The sequence below is a fragment of the Cetorhinus maximus genome, chromosome 24 (genome assembly GCF_964194155.1).
Source record: "Cetorhinus maximus chromosome 24, sCetMax3.hap1.1, whole genome shotgun sequence".
NCBI classification, from domain to species: domain Eukaryota; kingdom Metazoa; phylum Chordata; class Chondrichthyes; order Lamniformes; family Cetorhinidae; genus Cetorhinus; species Cetorhinus maximus.
Window position 1 is genome coordinate 2,138,620 of NC_135902.1, and position 21,657 is coordinate 2,160,276.

The 21,657-nt window shown below is 42.3% G+C and overlaps 2 long non-coding RNA genes across 2 annotated transcripts; one reads left to right on the top strand and one right to left on the bottom strand.

The window, feature by feature from the left end:
- Positions 1-6,957, bottom strand: LOC144699606 (uncharacterized). The gene is made up of 3 exons (XR_013580572.1): positions 6,601-6,957; positions 6,080-6,166; positions 1-1,964 (listed from the first exon to the last, which is right to left on the bottom strand). It is a non-coding gene; the product is annotated as an uncharacterized LOC144699606 (long non-coding RNA).
- A 14-nt stretch (positions 6,958-6,971) lies between these two features.
- On the top strand, positions 6,972-13,731 carry LOC144699605 (uncharacterized). The gene is made up of 3 exons (XR_013580571.1): positions 6,972-7,041; positions 8,560-8,755; positions 13,641-13,731. It is a non-coding gene; the product is annotated as an uncharacterized LOC144699605 (long non-coding RNA).
- The last annotated feature ends 7,926 nt before the right edge of the window (positions 13,732-21,657 follow it).

Consider the following 21,657-nt stretch of genomic DNA (forward strand, 5'->3'; position numbering starts at 1 on the left):
ATTGGAGTTGAATTTATTGCACACTTATGAAAATATCAGCTGTTTCATAGCAACTACATTTCAGGGTCAGTTTGATAAACAGTGGAAATAAAAGTTGTCAGGTAAACATGATAAAAATCAGTAATCATGTTCACTTAACAGAACAGCTGCAATGATTCTCTTAATGGGCGTGAATGTAATAAAGTTTAATTTTTAATTCCTATTCAATTGGTATCAATATTTTCAGGTAGAAACAGCTTTTATGAAATGTAAAATTATATTTTAATGCAGAATTGCAATTAATTGATTATGTTAAAAAGTAAAAGTATTTACATTCGGCAACAATAATTAAAAATGAAATCATCTATTGTAAGCTGTTTCTGTTCTAACTTGTTTTACCTGCAGATGGCAAACATGTACCACATTCTAATGGTTGCTGTTTCATATTAAAATGATTACCATAGAAGTGTAGCAAATTATTTTAAATAAACTGGCAAATAAGCAAAAGTCCTAAATGGCGCACTCAGTTATTACTTTGATGCATGGCTGGACCTCCTTCTACTGGTCCTCACTTTGTGTTCTCTGTGACCATACAGGCTTCATGAGCTAGGGACAGAAAGCAGCGATCTAAGCACATACAAGATACAGCTAACCAAGTTCTATTTCCAACATGTGCTGAAAACACTACCTGTATTTCAAAAAATTGCAAATAAAGGCAATATTTTTGTACATCAGATGCATGGTCTCCAAGTAGACAATATTGCTGTTGCTATGAATGAACTAAGCTATCCATCATCCGCTAGTATGGGACCACAGTATGACATCTGAGTTCCTGGATTCACTATGGGTGCATTTGATTTTGGGCAATAATGCAAAATGGGTGATAGTGAATGGGCAGCCAGGTTTCCCTTGCTCCATATATTCATTTCCATTGAACGTTGATTCACTGTCAGATATTTCACACTATCACCAAAAGCCAAAAATCTACCCCACTTAGTTCAAAAAGCCTCCAAACATGAGCAACATTTTACAGAAGTCCTGTGTGAAGGGTTTTGAGAACAAAGGTGCTGGAAAAGATGTCAAAGGCATTAAAACAGCGAGAGAAGTGAATGCATACATGAAAAAAAATGCCATTGAAAAGAACCAAATAATAATTTTTGTTTGAACGGTGATATTAAGCTTTGACTATATGATCCTGTGTGCTATTTTAGGGTTTACATGTAAGGTTTAAAATATGTATTTTGACTATGCTAAGAACTTGGCTATTTCTCACATGCCAGAAACATAGCTTAATTTTTGTGGGATCAGTTGGAACTGTTTGCAGCTTTAAAGAGAAGATTCCTCCACATTCATTTTATTACCATTTCTGGTATTTAATAAAAGTACAAGAGATGATTTGTTCAAAATCTGGGTAAAATGCTGAATTTAAGCTCTTGATTGATCCAACCGTGGTAGATGCTTTGGCTTGTTTCCTACCCAGGTTGCACCTCACTTGAATCAAATGACTTCAGTAATGTTAGGGACAATATTTTTTTGCCAGGGAGTGAAGCCAAAGTACAAGCAATGGCATTTCAGCCGAGGCAAATGCTGGGGTCAGAGACCAACCTTTCCATCTATGACATGTTCCAAAGAGAACCTTCCTTGCGAGCAACTTTTATTAGAATTTCACGATCACGCTTCTCATAATTTTCAACCATTCATTTCAACAATTGATAAATTGGGTGACCAAATTTGTCAACATGTGCAGTTGGAGAGCGAGGCTCCCTGCCTCCAGAGGGGACATGTAAAAGGCCCTGTGAGATGTCGTAAGGTATGTAGGAAATAAACCATCCACAATCAAGCAAGAAGTAGAGTTTTCAGCTGGTTTTGCGTGCATTGGAATTCTTTAATTGCAATCTCAGTGAATCTCAATGAATGGAGCACTATCTCTTGGATGCAATGTCACTGGCACAGAAATTTTCTGGCAGCATGAGTGAACTCTGAATCTGAAATCAAAGTATAAAGAAAATCATTTAGAACCTAACAGATCTCAGCCCATCACTTCCCACGTGCAAAGTTCCTGATCTCATTTGGATCATCAGTGAATGATAAAGTGCACTAGCTTGGTGCTTTTCTACAAACAGGTATGCTGGGTTCATCCTTGTTTGAGAACTTTACACAGCACAAGCCTACAAAAAAGAGGGGGGGAATTTACTGAAAATTACATGCTGAACATGTCTGTAAGCTGATTATTTCATGGTTACCTTGGGGATGCATTTTCTGTGTTTAACAAATTCAAAAATACAACTTACAAAACGGCAAGACAGTCAACAAATCAATGGCTACTGAAATGTCACAGAGCCAAAAATAATCTAGCCAGAATGATGGGATAAAAGTTTCCTTTTGCTGGCGTTTTTAAAGGTTCCATGCCTATTATTTCTGAAATTGGAAAAGCAAAGTGTCCTATTTCTGTCACTATTACATTAAAATGGCTAGCATGTGAATTCACTAAGGGCAGGAGTAGGAGCTTTTCTGAACACAGGCTATGGCACATTGAGTATAGCAGCTTTATTCAGTATCTGGCTCTTGTTATAATTCATCTCACTCTTTGCTTTCCATGTCAGTTGGGCATCTTAGACCACTGGCCAGTTACGGACGTTGTCAGGTGCGCAGCTCTTAGCTGTTCTGCACAGGCTGCAAGCCTCAAAACAGAGGTGACTGCCAAGTGGCTGACAGCTTCTGTGCTGTAAGCGATTGGACAAAGGAGCTGCAAAGTCTGGGGCTGGCTCTGTGTGAGTGCCAGGAGGTTAGATTCAACTGCAGACAATGTGGCCAATAATTTCCATGTTTCAATAGCTGAAGTCACGTATAACTGAAACTGGAACTTGCTTGTGCCTCATTTAATAAACAGAACCCAGTTAAGATGAGAACAAATGGAAAAAGATCAACATAGCAGCATATGAAAGAGGCCAGGAAAAGACCAACTAATCCACCTGTCCCACCACAGTAAGGTGAAATTTCCTGACAGCAAAAATGGTGAACTCCAGCATTCAGCACTAATATCCTTACCTGAATGGATACAAAATGGCACACTTGCAAGTTCATTAAGTGATTGGGTTTTCAACATTATTATAAAATTAGTAAGGAAGAAAGATGAGTTGGCTGGAGGTGGGTGAGGATATTTTGGTCAGTTAATAATAGCAGCAAAGATAGATTATACAATCCCACTGATGTTTCAGTTGAAAGTTTCAATGGTAAAATTAAGTAAAATAATTCATTTATTCTCTGGTCCTAATGACTGTGGTCATATAAATGATAAAGAATGAAAATAGTTAGTATGAATAAAATCTTTTTAGAGAAACAAAGCAAGTTTTACATCAATTGACAGGTCTGGTGCTGTGGATTTTTGCATTCACTGATGTCAGGTTGCAGAGCATATGCTTAACCAAAGGTTATCAGTGTCAGCTGTCCCTGTGAGGATCCAGCCAGCTGTTTGCTCACTCCACTTGCTTCTTCTGGCTAGAGAGGATGAAGCTCTCTCAGAATCCAGAGCCTCAGTGACCTCTCTTCTGCGGCAGCAGATGGTGAACTGAGAAACATTGTAAATATCACCAGCTCCAACCTGGAAGGAACAAAATGCTTAAAAGTTCATGGCCACAGTTACCATCACAGCCATTGGCAACATCATCCTCGCCCTGCTCTGAGTGCATTTTGCAGCTGGTGGGAGATTTCAGTGAGGATCACCCAGTGAAGCAGAGACATCGAACACACTGCTGGGGATTTCACAGGGCAGTGCTGGCCCCATCCACCAGCCAGAAAAGCAGGAGGCAGCCCTGTTTCGGCTGGTCAGTGAAGCCCCATCTGGATTTCATTATTCTCAGGCAATTCATTTAAGGGAGGATGTCCCATTCCCAAGAGCTGCTGGTCACTTGGTGGAATGGCAGCTCTCTAACCCCAGCTGCATGATCAGGAGTGGCAGCCACTGCTGGAACTGCACTAGGCCCAGAGCAGCTACCATGGAAGATGCCCAGAATGAAAGCGAGTTTGTGGTGCTCACCGGGGCCGGAGAGGCAGGTCCTGGTGAGGGGGAGCAGACATGAAGGCAGGACTGGGGCAGCCCTTGATGCTAGCATTGGTCTCCATTGACCACAGCATGCCCAACTAGCAGGGCCCCCTTCATGAATCCATAAGGAGTCTGCCAGGGATGTACCTGGCACCTGATGGTCTCCCCATGTGGTGAAGTGCCCTCCCCTGCTGGTAAAATAATGAACTGGCCACTTACCAGCCTCAGGGCAGGTGGACTCTCTGCCAGCTTCCCTGCCGCTGGTAAAATGCCAGCAATGGTGGGAGGGTGACAGGCACACCACACCCCACCCCTGCTACTCCTCCTGACTTTACAGCCCCTCCGCCTCCCCAACATGTTCCCGGGGACCCAGTGAAATCCTGGCTGCTGTTCCTTGCTGTCACTTCAGTGAGAGTTGCTCACTGAACACTCTGAGTGGTTTGCCCACCTGCTAGCGTCCATCATCCTCTTTCTGCAGCAGCTTGCCCTGTTCTACTTTGCCTCTGCTCATTCTCCCTGTCATCTTGTGGACAAGGGTGATGCAAACCATTGCCTGAACCCATCTCTGGGAGTAGATGATCTGCGCAAAATCCTGGAAGCGAAGATAAAATACTTCAACACACACCGCACAATTCCCTGCAGACTTCAGTGACTTTAAAGAACTCTGCAAACCTCCAAACAGTTCCATAATCACAGAAACAGCCAGTAGAAATCAACCAATATCTTACCTGAAAGTAGTTGATGATGCCTTTTAATAAGTTCTGGTGGGGATCCTCTCTGCTGCTGAATGAATGCTCAGATGTGCATATTTAAGAGAGGACATCAGCTGGAACCTACTCTGCATATTTCTGATGGACACTTCCTGCACACGTACTAATGTCCTCAACAAAATTATGTCCACGTGGTAAGCGCCAGAAGTGTGCACGCACCACAGACACTACCTTAAAGACACAATGGCACAGGTAGCACTGCAAAACAAGGTGCTATACATCTGAATTTCATGCACAGTACAGAATTGCAATGTGCAACATAAAGCTTTGGATAATAACATGATTGATTCTAAGGTCATGATACCACAATTCATTGATAGTAATTGTTATAGCAAAGAAACACCCGTTAGATCTCAAACAAGTAAACAAACTGGCAGAATGGGCAGGATTTGATGTTCCTGACACAGGTGCCAGCCATTGGGAGACCCAGCACCTCGGTGGGAGCTGCCCGACCAAATTAAGTCAAACACTTCATTGTCCAGCATCAGGACTTCCCTGGGATTTAGGACCCCGGCAGCAGAAATCCCGCACGCTCCAGAACTGCCAGCCAATCAGAAGCCAGCAGCGCACCATTTCCCATCATGCTGCTGGTGATGCGCCCACCAGAGCCCCATGATCAACAGGGTACCCAGGCCACAGGTAAACGACGGCAGGATGGGGTCATGGAGAAGGAGGTCAAATTGCAAGGGCAGGGGGGTGGTTCTCAGCAGCATCCCTTGACCGGGCACTTAGTGTTTTTGAAAGAGACAGGGTTTGCTGGGTGGTTTTTAGGAGGCATGGGAAACCTATGAAGGGTCGGGAGAATTCCTGAGTCACCAACTGATCCTGGCGGGCTCAGGAATAATTACCTGTAAGTGGCTCGTTAATGAACCTAATTAGCTAGTGGGCGGGCTCCCCGCATCAGCCCATTTCATCTGCTGATTTAATGGGGGTGAGTTTTTCCCCCATTAGTAATGGGATGCATGGCCTCCATCATGATTATGCCGGCCCACCTGCAGCCTCTATTAAATCCAGCCCATGGTTCCACAATCACATTATTAAATATGCACAAAGTGGCGATGGTTCAACTTCATTATTATGAAAACTGATGTTAAACTTCAGCCACAGTTTTAATATAGAGCAAAAATGGATTTGTGTCCAAAAAAAAAATGTTCAAAGCCTCCAGACAATGAGCAATTTCTGCATTGGATACTCTAATCCAACACAGCATTGAGTTGCTCAGTTGGTCAGTGTTATGGATTTGATTTTCCAGACAGGTTTCTCATTAGGAACATTGAACTTTATTTACAGGCTGCAGCAGCAGTTACATGCTTCCATCAAGCTCCACAGCTCGAAGAACTCCCAATCTAAGGTGCTTAGGGTTGATTCGTTCACACTGTCATGTGATACAATACAACACAATAAGTCTTAAAGTTACAGTCACTACATTCCTTAAATCTACAATTACTACAGTCAGAGATGATATTTATATTATATGGGGTGAAACATGATTAATAATTAATAAAAACCAGTAATAAACAAATAACAATGAACTTTGCTTCTACAACAGCTAACGCTGCAACTTCTCAAACCTGGCAAAGGAAGAACTGATGCAAAATTTGTGTTCACACTTTGCTTAAGAGTAAGGCATCCTCAATAACTCACAATGTGGTAGAGCGCCATGTACAACCTGCTTCAAGATACAAATTACAGAATCGAGCTAACAGTGGTCTGTTTTTACACTACAGCATATTAAAACTGCAGAACAATGCTGACCACCCCCCCGCCACCCTCCCCCCCCACCTCAACCCCCCTCCGCCCCAGACTTACCTTTGGCCCCTTTGCTGGCTGTTTTTGCTGCTCTTCACCCATCACTCAGCCACAATCACATTTCTAGGTGCTGCTGTTTTAATATTACTTTAGCTGCCCAAATAGATTACACTTTGATCTTTATAATTGCTGAGCATGAACTTGAACTCAGACTTTGAAAAAATCCTATTTCCCAAAAGTTTTGTGCCATTGTCTATTCCTCTAAGGCAAAGCCTTGGTTACTCTTCCAGCATGTCAGTGCTACCTATTGAATTACATTTCTCACAGCAAGAGCATCAGAGTGCACACTCCAGTTATTGTTAACTGTGTTACATAATGCTCATGACGTGCATGGTTCCAGGCGACTGCTTTCTTTGCCAGATACAATAAGAAAATCAGGGCTGGCTTCACTTACACTATCAGGTCTTACTGTGCGAGCAACTATCTGTGTCGGTCAATCAGGTGAAGTTCTAATTGCTTGTTATAATATTTCACATGATTATGTAGATTTTCTTTTGTATTGTCAGTATGTAAAGGGTAACCAATTTTAAAACAGTTCCCTTTCAAAAGCTGTTTAGCTATAAACTTCTATCAGCTGCTTATATTCCTTTCATTCCCTTACACGGCACAATTTGGTCATATAATCCAACAGGGCTGGCCCACTTCAGTAACTCCAAAGGTCACCAAGGCTTTGTCCTGATTTCTTTCCATGTTCTACATTTAATTTCTCCATTGTTTCCTCACTGATGACAGATTGTTTTGCAGCTAGGGCTACTATTTTTAGTAATTATATACAGAGTCTTTTCCAGTAGCTAAAGGAATTGCTTCTCAACCTTGATGAAGAGCAAAAGGAGCAGCAGCACCAGCAGCAGCAGCTTCCTTCTCCTTATCCACATGATGCTCCACAGGACACAAGGGATGAACATCACGATCCAGCTGGAAGGAGTGGGACTCCGTCACGTCCACAGGCAAATCAGCTCTCTCGACCTGCCTGAGCTCCAACATCGCAGGATGTTCAGGGTCCTCCGGCAGGTCATTGCTGACATCTGCAGTACCCTGGAACACGACCTCCTTCCCAGTGGAGCAGGCAGGCACACGATGCCAGTGACCAATAAGGTGCCTGTCACTGGAGGGCCACAACTTCCTCACCCCAATACTCCACCCTCCCTTCCCCCCTCCCCCCCAACATCTCTGCCTCTTGCCAAGGCTGTGTACTCTCTTCTCGAAGGAGAGAAAGCAGGGAGGTGTGGGTTCAAAATGGCTTGTGTGGAGAGGTGGGAAGGACAACGTTTGTGAAAGGTGTCTGTGAGGCAGGGGTACAAAAGGGCAATGGGTTGAGCTTGAATGTGTGTCGGCAGTTCAGATGGGGCTGTGAGGTGCCTGGGGAGAGAGGAATGAGTGGAGCTGGGGGAAGTGTTGTCCTGAGGAGTGCTACAGGGGAATGCTGGGAAAGTCAGGGTGTGGGCTTGGCACCTGAAAGTGTTACAGTGCTCACCTGTCATCCCCCGAGCTCCTGGGTCCCCTTGGTTTACCATCTCCAGTTTGAGAGGCGCACACTCTTGTTGCTGACTTTCTCCCATCCTTGGGAGAGTTCACCTCACTGCAGCCCCTCAGATCTCCCAGCAGGACCTCCAGGTAAGCGAGAGAGACTTGGGGCACAACCTTCTCAGGTCTCCTCTCCATTGCACTGGTTGCTGCAGCCTCAACAATCCAAGTGCTGGTCAGCATTTGTGACCCATGTGTCATAGTCACTTTAATTAGAGCTCCCTCCTTAGACAGAATAGCTGCCTCATTTCTCCCAGCCTCACTATTTGGTCGGGTAACTGGGAGGCAGGATGCTAATACCATGACTAAGTTAAAAAGCCACAGAAAAACCCGCCCATTAGTAAATTGTGTTCCTGGCCTGAAAATAGTTCCACTGTTCTGGCAGGGACTAAGTCCAGAAGATTCAGCCCATTAACTCTGTTTCTCTCTCCACAGGTTCTGCCTGAGCTGCTGAGTATTTCCAGCATTTTCAGATTTTCAGTATCACTCTCTCCTTGAACAATTGTTGCTTTGATCAAAAAATGGTGATGAAAGCTCCAGGGTTTGCTGACCCGCTCAAATCCTTGGCTTTGTTACAGTAAGGATTGGAAGCACGTTATTGTCGGAGCTATCAAGCTGCTCAGCATGGAAGGTAGGAGTTTTAATTCCAAATCAAGTTAATTTATTGCAGTTGGATGGTACACTGTGATTTGAACCAGCTGCAAATTTGGAATAAGTGGACAGAACTTTAAAGAGAAGTCTTCATTCCAAACGTACCTCTCTTAACAAGCACACTGTCTGAAGAATACAAAATATGTGAATCAGACGACCAGGCAGAGTTAAACATTTGACTTCAGAAACATTAAGGATGCTGGTGTTATCCCACATAATGAGTCATATATATGGCTGCTCTTCCAACCAGGGAATAACAAACAGCCATCATACAATAATGAGTTAAGAAAATAAATTGCATAAATAGTGTGCATATTCTAACTCTTACTTAATCTATGCAATGGTATGACACTCATTTTCAGGTTATTAATAGAGTCTGTAATCACAGCCGTTACAGTCACACCCTCACTGCTGACATTTTTATCAACCCATCCTCCAATCTGCTGAGAAGGTTTGCCCCTGAAAGAGTAGACCTCCTATGAAGATTGTTTACCCTCTCCCCCCTTCCTGCTGACATAGTTTACCAGGCCTGGCCTGTTCTTACTGTTGAGTTTGCTTGCCAACTCAATCTCCGCACACCTGCTGAGATTGTTTCCTGGCCTCTCCCTTTTGGATTGTTTATGACTTTTCCACCCAGTCCTGCGGTTGCTTGCCAATCACCACTCCCAGCTACCATAGCTTCTCTGCATTTGCTCCTTTGTGTTCTCCCACTTTTCCATCCCATCTCCTTTTTCCTGTCTCCTCTCTTGGTTTCCCCCCTTCTTTCCCCTCTCCCTCTGCTCTCCTACTCCTTTCCTCCCTCCCTCTCCGCCCCTTCCCCAGTCTTGATCTAATTCTCCCATGCCCTTCATTGCTGCTTGACCTGAATAATGCACCTGCTCTGTCTCACCATGTGCAGCGACACGGGAGATTGACTAGTTAAAGACAAACTCTACGCTCTGAACAACTTCTACTTAGCATTTCAAAATGTTTGTATTATATATTTTCCAACATAAATGCATCCTAATAATTTAATCTACAAATGGAAACAGATTTCAATCTAATTCTTTTCAGTTACAATTAACAAACTATTTAAGCCAGATTATCAGTAAAAACTTTTGCTTCACTGGAGATTAACCTGCTAAAGGAGAGAAGTAGAATTTTTTTTAACTATTCATTCATGGGATGTAGGTGTCGCTGGCTAGGCCAGCATTTATTGCCCATCCCTAATTGCCCTTGTTCAGAGAGCATTTAAGAGCCAACCACATTGCTGTGTGACTGGAGTCACATGTAGGTCAGACCAGGTAAGGATAATAGATTTCCTTCCCTAAGAGCATTAGTTTCTATAATAACCAACAATGGTTCCATGGTCATCATTAGACTTTTAATTCCAGATTTTTATCAAATTCAAATTCCACCATCTGCTGTGGTGGGATTTGAACCCAGGTCCCCACCGCATTCCCCTGGCTCTCTGGATTACTAGTGCAGCAACAACACCACTATACCATCACCTCCACTAAACATCCCCTTTAACATTGTTATGGGGTTTCGCAAAACATGTATTATTTAAAATTGTATTTAACACATAGTCAATGAATATCGTGCAAAGAGACAAACTTTAAACGTAGGCCGGGGTTCTCCGGCCCTGTTGTGGGTGGGACCTGCTGTGGGCGAGGCGGTGCCCCAGCCAGAAGCCCATTGACTTATGGAGGGACCAGATGATCCCAGGGACGGGCGGAAGTACAGTGTGGCAAAACAACAGGATTAAACGCTACTCTTCATAGTTGGTAGAAATTAATTTGTGGCAGGATCTAACCTGGGCCCGGTAGAAATTGTGTATTGTTGAACTGCAACAAAGATCCTTTCTATATCTAAAACCACAGAAGAAATGACTTAGTTGATATATTTATTTTTCAGTGTTACCACCACTTTGTCAATACTGCTTTGCAGAAAATAACTGCTGCTTTGCCTCCTGAGGTGCAGAGGTTGATTTGAGGGAATGGGTTCGCTCAGGATCCTATAATGCCAGATCAGCATTTAAATATTGTCATACAACAGTACCAGATTGTGGGCAGATTGAGTGCTCAGCATGCTGCACAGACCAGTGCTGCTCTCTCAATGGTCTGTATAGAGCCTACCCAGCCATTGGGGGTAACATTCCCTAATTGAAGGATAAGCAACCATTGGGACTACAGCCCAAAAATCAAAAACGTGCACCCTGGTCTATTTCACCATCAATGCATTGCTCATACAGCCATGCTGCACACCAGGATTAATACAATTTGAAGTCTGGTGTGGACACGGGCTGAAAATAAACCTCATAAACACATTGACAAGCCTTTTCTGTTACAGAAAGTATATTACCCTGAGGCTTGGCAATAATGGTGATGTGAGAGCAATACTAACAATGTAACACAGGTTAAATTAAATTAAAATAAAAGCAAAATATTGCGGATGCTGGAAATCTGAAACAAAAACAAAAATAGCTGGAAAAACTCAGCAGGGTCTGATCGCATCTGCGGAGAGGAAGACAGAGTTAACGTTTTGAGTCTGTATGGCTCTTCATCAGAATGTAAGACAGGTAAGACATAAACTCCCACCTGGTTACTGACAGGGACTGCAGAAAAGTTCAACAAAAAGCTCAGAACGTTTATCTGCCAGAGAACAGAAGAGAGAATCTGCTCCTAATGAGTTAAAAATGAGAGAAATGATGAATGTCCAGTGGAGGGGAGTAAATATCAAAAAATTGGGTGTTAGGATGGGGAAATAGTCTGGTCCAAGCAAAACTTTCACTAGATCAGCTACCACATTTTTGACCTTGAAATTAAAATGTTATGGAAATTTTTTCTAATTAATTTTATTGTATTACTGAATGGGAATGATACAAAAATGAGGAAAAATATTTGACACATCTTTGAATAATTCCCATTAACTCTTTAAGCCTATTTTTTCCTTTACTGTAGCAGTCGTATGTATTTCCTCATAGCTCTCCTGCAGGGTACATGATTCGGTCAGGGGAGCAGTGTAGAAGGATATGTGTAACTTGGCCAGTTTAGTATTTTGGAACAAAATGCTGGTGCAGTGATGGTCAGCAGGATAATGGTGAAAAAAACATTAGGGCCAATTTTAACTCTCTCTTACCTGGTGTAAGCTGGTGGTAATCCACCCAAAATAGTTTTGGCTCACATCACCCCATTTACACTGATGGTGTGGTCATCTCTATCTGGGCTAGGGTCCTGAAATGGGAATTTGTATTGTGGCTTCTTTCAGTTGGGATGCCACTTGTAATGTGAAAATCAGAAAGCTATGCCAAGCCTCCTGCTGTCATTCTGAGTCACAAATGTGTGGAGTGTGTGTTGTGCACACTCCCCCCACATCTGTACCAGGCGGTGAGAGGCCCAGCCATATCTGATCCTCCTGTGCCCACAAAGAAAACCTTGGGCCCACTGCCAGCCTGGCCAAGATCCCTCTCCCCTCACTGGCATTGTTCACCCCTGACTGCTGAGACTTCAGTGAGGGAGAAAGATGATTCCCCGTGCCCTCCCACAACTGGGAAGCTACAGGGTACAATCTGCAGTGTGCCGCTCCCTGTTCATTAATGGTATGAAAATAAGATCCAGACCTCCAAATAGCTCAATCCTCAAAACAAGCCAAGTGAGCCCGTGCCACCCCCTCCATCCATTTTCAGCAATATCGATCCGAGATCTACAAATCTGCTGTCAGATGTTTTTTGTCCTACCTCAGTGTAACTTCTTCTGGTGTCACCAGAGGCAAAATATCATATTTAATGTAACCACTTTTTACACGTTTAATTCAATTGACACAGATTGGGCTTGCTGTTCCTGTTCCATTGGTTTATCCATTAGGTTAAAGTCAAACGCACTCAGCGTATAGCCTACTTTTTGCAGGGCTCCCAAAGTAAATGCTAAGGATTTGGAGGTGGGTTTTCTGCTGCTACATTGCTTGAAATTAGGGCAGCGTAGAGGCAAAAAATGGGGCATTGCAGCCCACTGTTAAATCTCCCCAGCCACCATGCGAGCAGGAATTCCTTTGCCCATCCCTTGCCTGCTCTGTTCTATTTAAGTGATAGTAGAGAAGAGGGCAGAGGAAACTGGCTAATTTTCCCACCTCAAACCTGGGCCAGGATTTTATGGCCCCACTGTGGCTTGTCTCCCCCAGTGGATGTGCTGAGCCATTTAAATTTCTATTCAGTTTGGCGGGTGCGTAATATCCCGCCGGGCACAAGGGACCATAAAATCCTGGCCCTGGAGTGCCAACCACTCCAGATCTAGACAGGAGAAGGATGCAGTATATGATAGGGCAATGGTAGAAGTCCCACAAATTGCACAGTTGGAGGAAGAGAGTCTAGCAGTGAGGATTTATCCAGCTCTTTTGCCTCCATATCTGTTCCAAGAAAGCCTGAGGCTCATGGAGAACCTTCCTTTGAAATTTCTGTAAATAGCTGTGGGGCACATTGATGGAATCTCCTGCTCTCTCTGCATTGCCGTTGAGATTTGCTCCTGTGAAGTGGCAAGTTCCTTGTCGTGCTATTTAATTCGACTGCTTTCCTAATCTGAAGGCACAAGGCAGAAGCAATAAATGATCTCAGCCTGTTCTCTTCTTGCTATCCCGAACTTCTGCACATTTCGCCTAGGTATCTGGGCAAGTGAGAACACTCTGGGACATAGGAACCTCGGGTTCCTGTGGGAGCAGTTTGAAACATGCCAAGTCTAAAATATCTTGATTTTAAAAACAAGTAAAAGAAGTAGCAAGTGGAAAAATCTCATCTCCAACACTTCGCTGAAAATGCTGGTAAAGCTAAACTGGTTTAGTTGCATTTTTTTTACTTCAGAGTATAAATATCCTTTTATATTGTGTTTGTTTAGGTGATGTTCTGCTGCCCTTATTCAAATTCTGAACAACTACCATGAAGACAATCTTTTTTAACCACTTTATTATACACAATTTTGGAAACTTGATTTAATGGCCTATTAACAGCCCAGGCCTTTTCATCTTAATTTCAGACATTTTTGACAATGTACCAACAAATGCATGTTTTTGTTTAATATATTCATCCACTCAAATAAATAATTCACACTCACTGAAGCATTTTCTGTGATTAGAAATGTTTAGAGTCATCATTTAATTTGTCTGGGGAGCATAAAGGCTGATTTACATAGATCAAGGAATTTATTTCTGGTTGTTAAAGTGTTCAATTTTAATAACTTCAACATGCAGTTGGATAGGTTAACATGCCCCAGCAATTTGTTAAGATGCACTGAATTGGAAAACTTGTTTTTTTTAAATTCTGGAATTGAAAAATAAACTCCAGAGACGCTACACCATAGCTGTTTTATATCACACCAGGTGAGAACGGCTGATCAGGCCCTGTCATTTCAAGGGTATTTCTTTCTGTGACAACATTTACAAGATGAAAGCCTAAAGTTTCAGCTGCTAAAGCCAGTGTGTAAAAGGGCCATACAGAAAATGAGCCCCAAATTTGTATGGGGCAGAAATGTAACAGGAGGGACTTTCACTGTTGCTTTTCTAAGCCATTGACCCTATCCCAAAATCTGGGAGATGGGGTGTTAATTGTTAGGATGGACAAACATCCCATGCCCATAGAGGTTCCGCAGAAGTACCCACCCCTCAATGCCAGTGCAGCAGCATGGGCAAGGAGTTCAAAACTCCATTTGGCCAAATATTTAAATTAAAAAAAACTTCTCTCTCTGCAGAAAAAATGAAACAGTTTTCAAAAGCTCATTCACTGATCCTGCTTTCTTCCTTGCCTTCTAGTATCAGCCTCTGAGTCAGAACTTGTGGGTTTAAGTCCCACTCTAGATTTGACATTTCAGTGCAGCATTGAGTGAGAGCTGCATTGCTGGAGGTTCTGTTCTTCGGATGAGACTTTAAACTGAGATTGGAAACGGCCCTGTGTAAAGACCAATTCTTCTGTTACCATTTTCAGGCCCTTCTGGCAACCCAAAGGCCTGGGATTTGCTGGGTCTAGCAGGAGTCAGCGCTTTTGGGAGAAATACAAGCACACATACATTAGAAGAAATGAACACGTAATGTCAATATATGAGCCTCCTGCAAATCTCCTTTCTTTCAATTTGTGTTTTATGTTGCTGTTACTCATTCATCAGATTACCTTCGAACGTTGACAATATTAGGAGAGATTTTTCTGGGCCTGCGTCTGAGCATAATGAATATCAGAAATCAGTTGGGTCCATGAGCACATCTGGAAAGGAAATCCACCCCAATCATTTTCTTCCTTGGGTTTTAAGGTATGTTGAACACACTTATGAGATGTGCTAGGTACTCACCTGTGATTCCAAACTTGAGCTAGGAAAATAGTATTGCATTCTTTTACCATAAAACAGATTAATGTTCATTTGTTTTTTATCCTTTAAAATTGCAGATAATGCAACTTGATCAAAATACATTAAACATTTATACAATAATATCACACAGTGTTATTTTCAGGCTTACATCTTTTCAGTCAAGATTAACAACCAAAACTGAGCAAAACTGGAGTCAATGGGAATCAGGGGGAAAACTCTCTGCTGTTTAGAGTCATATCTAACACAAAGGAAGATGGTTGTGGTTGTTGAAGGTCAGTCATCTCAGCTCCAGTGCATCACTGCAGGAGTCTTTCAGGGTAGTGTCCTTGGCCCAACCATCTTCAGCTGCTTCATCAGTGACTTTCCTTCCAATATAAGGTTAGAAGTGGGGGTGTTCACTGATGATTGCACAATGTTTAGCACCATTCATGACTCCCCAGATACTGAAGCAATTGTGTCAATATGCAGCAAGACCTGGACAATATCCAGGCTTGGGCTGATAAGTGGCAAGTAACATTTGTGCTACACAAGTGCCAGGCAATGACCATCTCCAACAAGAGAGAATCTAACCATTGCCCCTTGACATTCAATGGCATTACCATCACTGAATCCCCAATTAGCAATATCCTGGGGGTTACAATTGACCAGAAACTGAACTGGACTAACCATATAAATACTGTGGCTATGAGAGCAGGTCAGAGGCTGGGAATACTTCAGCAAGTAACTTACCTCCTGACTCCCCAAAGCCTGTCCGCCATCCACAAGACACAAGTTAAGAGTGTGATGGAATACTCTCCACTTGTCTGGGTGAGTGCAACTCTAACACACTCATGAAGCTCGTCACCATCCAGGACAAAGCAGCCTGCTTGATTGCCACCTCATCCACCACCTTAAACACTCATTCCTTCCATCACAGGCGCACAGCAGCAGCAGTGTGTACCATCTACAAAATGCACTGCAGTAACTCACCAAGGCTCCTTAGAGAGCACTTTCTAAACCCACAACCTCTAACATCTAGAAGAACAAGGGCAGCAGATACATGGGAAAACCACCACCTGGAAGTTCCCTTCCAAGTCACCATCCTGACTTGGAAATATATCGCCGTTCCTTCACTGTCGCTGGTTCAAAATCCTGGAACTCCCTTCCTAACAGCACTGTGGGTGTACTACACAACATGGACTGCAGTAGTTCAAGAAGGTAGTTCACCACCACCTTCTCAAGGGCAATTAGGAGTGGGAAATAAATGCTAGCCCAGCCAGCGAAGCCCACATTCCATGAATGAATTAAAAAGCAACCCAACATTAGTAGCTCTGACTAATGTCTGTTTTTGCAAAAGTATTCAATATCTATACTCTGAGCACCCTTTGTACCAAAGTCGGGTTCTGTACCTTGATGGACAACAATACTGAAGCACTATCAAAGTTACTGGTTAATATAACTAGATCTGTTTCCCAGGAACAATGCAGTTAACTTAATTATAACCCATAAAGTGGTTGACCTTAATTTGTCCAAACTGATGCTAAATGACTTCAAAGTGGGGCCCACCAACCATTGGCTCATTGCAAACTTCCTGAGACCAACTTTTGGACGTTCAAAGAGTCTGCTGTTGATATGCAAATCATGGCTCTATGATGAACCTGGGACTATGATTACTATTTTAAGACAGAACTGGACAGAGCGTGCGCTGAGCATGCTCCAAGTAATTTCACTGGCATTAGAACTGAAGAGGTTTTGGAAAGGTAACTGTTCCTCTGGGCCAGACATTCCATTCTTGTTATTAGTGCAGTAGTTCACCATATCATTAAAAGATGCAGTTCAAACACTTCAATAGATTCATTGGAGAAAACTGCTTCAATTGGAAGACAATGTAGAAACAAATACTTCTAACATTCATTTCATAAAGTCAGCCAATGAGGAACTTCAACCTCAATGAGAGAAACATTATGAAATAGGAATTTAAAGTCAATTTTTCCTAGGTGGACTAGCAGCCACAGTACAAACAGGGTTCATCTACTCCAGTGAGGAGTTTAAGAAAGTTGCATTGAGCAGTCATTAGATTCTGGCAGATATTAACACTGCAGCCTGGGACACAGGCATGTATAGTTCAGGAAGTGCCTATGTGTGGTTTGCTTGCTGCAATTTTACTTGGAGAGGGAGCTAGCGAAAAGGTCATTCAAAGTGTTTAGCTTGGGTTAAAGAGTCAAGCCATTCATTCAGTTGAACATAGGAATGTAGGAACATTGGAAAATAGGAGCATGAGTAGGCCATTCAGCCCATCGAGCCTGCTCCACCACTCAATATGATCATGGTTGATCATCTACTTCAATGCCTTTTTTCCACACTACCTCCATATCTGTTTACATCATTGGTATTTAGAAATCTATCAATCTCTACTTTAAGCAGACTCAGTGACTGAGCTTCCACAACCCCCCGGGATAGAGAATTCCAAAGATTCTCAACCTTCTGAGCAAAATATTTCTCCTCATTTTGGTCCTAAATGGCTTCCCCTTTATTTTTAAATTGTGTTTCCTGGTTCTCGTCTCCCCAACCAGGGAAACATCTTACCCGCATTTACTCTGTCCAACCCTTTAAGTATTTTGTAGGTTTCAATTATATCACCTCTCGTTCTTCGAAACTCTAGAGAATACAGGCCCAGTTTCCCCAGTCTCTCTTCATAAGACAGTCCCCGTCATCCCCGGAACAAGTCTGGCGAACCTTTGTTGCAATCCCCCTATGGCAATAATATCCTTTCTGAGGTAAGGGGACCAAAACTGCACACAGTACTCTAGGTGCAGTCAAATCAAACTTCTATGCAATTAAAGCAAGACTTCAAACCCTCAAACCCTCTTGTGATAAAGGCTAACACTCCATTAACCTTCCTAATTGCCTGCTGCACCTGCATGTTAGCCTTCAGTGACTTATTGTCAAGGACACCCAGGTCCCTTTGTACATCTACACTTTGTAATCTCTTACCATTTAGGAAATACTCCGCACATATGTTCCTTCTACCAAAATAGATAACCTCACATTTTTCCACATTATATCCCATCTACCATGTTCTTGCCCACTTACTAAATCTGTTCAAATTCTCCTGAAGCCACTTTACATCTTCCTCACAACACACATTCCCTCCTAGCTTTGTGTCATCTGCAAACTTAGAAATATTACATTTGGTCCCCACATCCAAATCGTTGATATATATTGTGAATAGCTGGGGCCCGAGTACTAATCCCTATGGTACCCCACTAGTCGCAGCCTGCCAACGCAAGAATGACCCATATATTCCTACTCTCCAACTCTTAATCCAGGCCAGTACATTGCCTCTTATCCCATGTACTTTAATTTGCTATCATCCTCCTGTGGGGGATTTTATCAAAACCTTCTGAAAATCCCAAGTTTACTATGCCCACTGACTCCCCTTTATCAATTATGTTAGTGACATCCTCAAAAAACTTTCACAGGTTCATAAACATGATTTCCCATTCATAAATCCATGTTGACTATGCCCAGTTGGATCATTATTATTCAAGTGTCCATTTATCACATCCTTTATAATAGATTCTATCATTTTCCCTCCTATTGATGTAAGGCTAACAGGTCTGTGGTTCCCCGTTTTCTCTCTCCCTCCCTTCTTAAATAGTGGGGTGACATTTGCCACCTTCCAATCTAAGGAGCCATTCCAGAATCTATAGAAGTTTGGAAGATAATCACCAACAGAGCCACTATCTTCACAGTTAGCTCTTTCAACACTCTGTGATGTAGAATATCAGGTCCCAGGGACTTATCAACCTTCAGTCCCATTAATTTCCCCAATACAACCTTCTTACGAATACTAATATCCTTCAATTCCTCATTCTTCCCAGTCCCTTGGATCTGTAATTCTGGGAGATGTCTTGTATCTTTCTCAGTGAAGACAGACACAAAAATAATCATTTAGCATCCCTGCCATTTCGCTATTCCCCATTATAAATTCCCCAGACTCTGCCTGTAATGGACCCACATTTGTCTTAGCCAAATGTTTCCTTTTTATGTACCTACAGAAGCTTTTACAGCCCATTTTTATGTTTTTTGCTGGTTTACATTCCTATTGTATTCTCCCTTTCTTCATCAGTTTCTTGGTCCTAATTTGCTGTTTTCTAAAATCCTCCCAATCCTCAGGTTTACTACTATTTCTGGCAACTTTATCGGCCTTTTCTTTTAATCTTGTACAATCCTTAACTTCCTTGTTAGCCACAGTTGACTGACTTTTCTTTTTGTGTTTTTGTGCCTTGAAGGAATGTTTGGTTGCTGTAAACTATATAATAATTCTTTAAAGACTATTCATTGCCCATGCACCGTCATACCTTTTAATGTATTTTCCCAATCCAACTCAGCCAATTTGCCCCTCTTACCTTCGTAATTTCCTTTATTCTACTTTAACACCCTGGCTTCAGAGTGAACTACCTCACTTTCAAGCATAATGCAAAATTCTATCATATTGTGGTCACTCATCCCTGAAGGCTCTTTTACAACAAGATTATTAATTAGCCCTTTTTTGTGATATGACACTAAACCTAAAATAGCCTGTTCTCTAGTTGGTTCTACAGCATACTGCTTGAGAAAACCATCCCCTAACACACTCCAGAAACTCGTCCTCCACAGCATTAGTACTCATTATGTTTATCCAGTCTATATGCAGATTGAAGTCACCCATGATTACTGTATTAGCCATGTTACATGCTTCTCTAATCTCCTGATTAATATTATGCCCCACACTACCATTACTGTTTGGTAGCCTATAAACGACACCTACCAATGTTTGCTGCCCCTTGCTATTTCTTAGCTCCACTCAAACTGATTCCACATTTTGTTCTTCCGATCTGAGGTCCTCCCTTACTAATGTACTGATCCCATCCCTTACTATCAGCGCAACACCACCTCCTCGTCCTTTTTGCCTGTCCTTCCTAATTGTGGAATATCCTTGAATATTCAGTTCCCAGTCTTGGTCACCCTGCAGCCATGCTTCCATAGTGGCAAATAGGTCATACCCAATTACCTCTATTTCTGCCTTTAAATCATCTACCTTGTTGCGAATGCTGCGTGTATTCAGGTAGAGTGCCCTTAACTTGGTCATTTTGACAGTATTCCACATTCTAAGCTTAGTTGATGCTTACCTTCCTCTCGCCTGCCTTCTAACTTCATTTGCCACTTTTCTACTTCCCATTACCAACTTTACTTCCTTCCAACTTGAGCTACCCCCCTGGTAGCCCTGGCAAGCTAGTTTAAACCTTCCCCAACAACAATGGCAAATTTTCCTGCCAGGATATTAATCCCAGTCCTGTTAAGGTGTAATCTGTCCATTTTGTACAGGTCCCACCTGCCCTGAAACTGGTCTCAATGCCTCAGAAATCTGATGCTCTCCCTCCTACACCAACTCTTCAGCCATGTGTTCAATTGATCAACCCCCCTATTCCTATGCTCTAGAAAAAATTCCTATAAAAATTAACATACTCAACTCATGTCATCCAGAAGTCAGCACCTCCAACAGTGCAGTATTACTTTGATACTGCGCTGAAGATTAAGTGCTCAAGTCCCCGGAGTGGAGCTTGAGTGTGTGACCTTTTGACTCTGAACCAAGGCTGACTCTATGAACAAAGGCAAAGATTATCCATTCTGCAGTCTAATAATTGGTGGGTTTCACAGAAAACATCATACATACAATGGGTTTGCTTTCAATTATAACATTAAGCTCTGTTTCCCTCCCTTTCCCTTAAAATAAAAAGTTTCCAATCTAGAATTGTCGAGAATGTGCTGCAGCTGGAACTAGAATAGGGCTTGTTCACAGTCTAAGACAGTCAGAACAAGAATACGAGTACAATTTTTCAGTTTGCGTTTTTTTTTGGCAAAAGTTGTTGAATTTGATGGTGTGCATGTAAATTGCCCTGTAGAAAATAAAGACATTATGATGTGGTGAATGCAGCATTCACTTGTGGCCAAAAAGGGAGCACATTGTGTAAACTGCAGCACATATCCAAAGAAACCAAATAATTTGGCCCCGGAATGAACACTCAGTATGATCAGATTTCAGAAATAAGCTCTTGCGATAGAAACTGAAGTGCAGAAGGCTAGGATCTGCTGAAATACAATAATGTGGAAGAAATCCAGGGCTGATCAAAGGGCTAAGCTATCACCTGAATTGTGCACTGAGTGAAACATTGATGACAATGAACAAACACTATTTTTTGTCAGCTCAAGTTAATGAAAGAGGCAAATGCCACTTCTTTCAAAAACATAAATTGCTCTGTCCTTCAATGATCTTTTCACCCACAGAACAAGTATTGATGCTAGATAATGCATGTGCAAGTGAGGGAAGTTGGAATGTATGGAGAAACAATAGAATTTTATCTAGCACTTTACAATCCATAGACGACCAATTTTGTTTAATTAAATAGCACCTCTCCAACGGTGACTCATTTTTCTAAATTCTATGATCAAAATGAGAAACTCCTTGAAAGTTATTAAGCTTAATGGCAAATTTTTCGATTGAACTTGAAATGCTTTTAACTACAAACGTATCAGA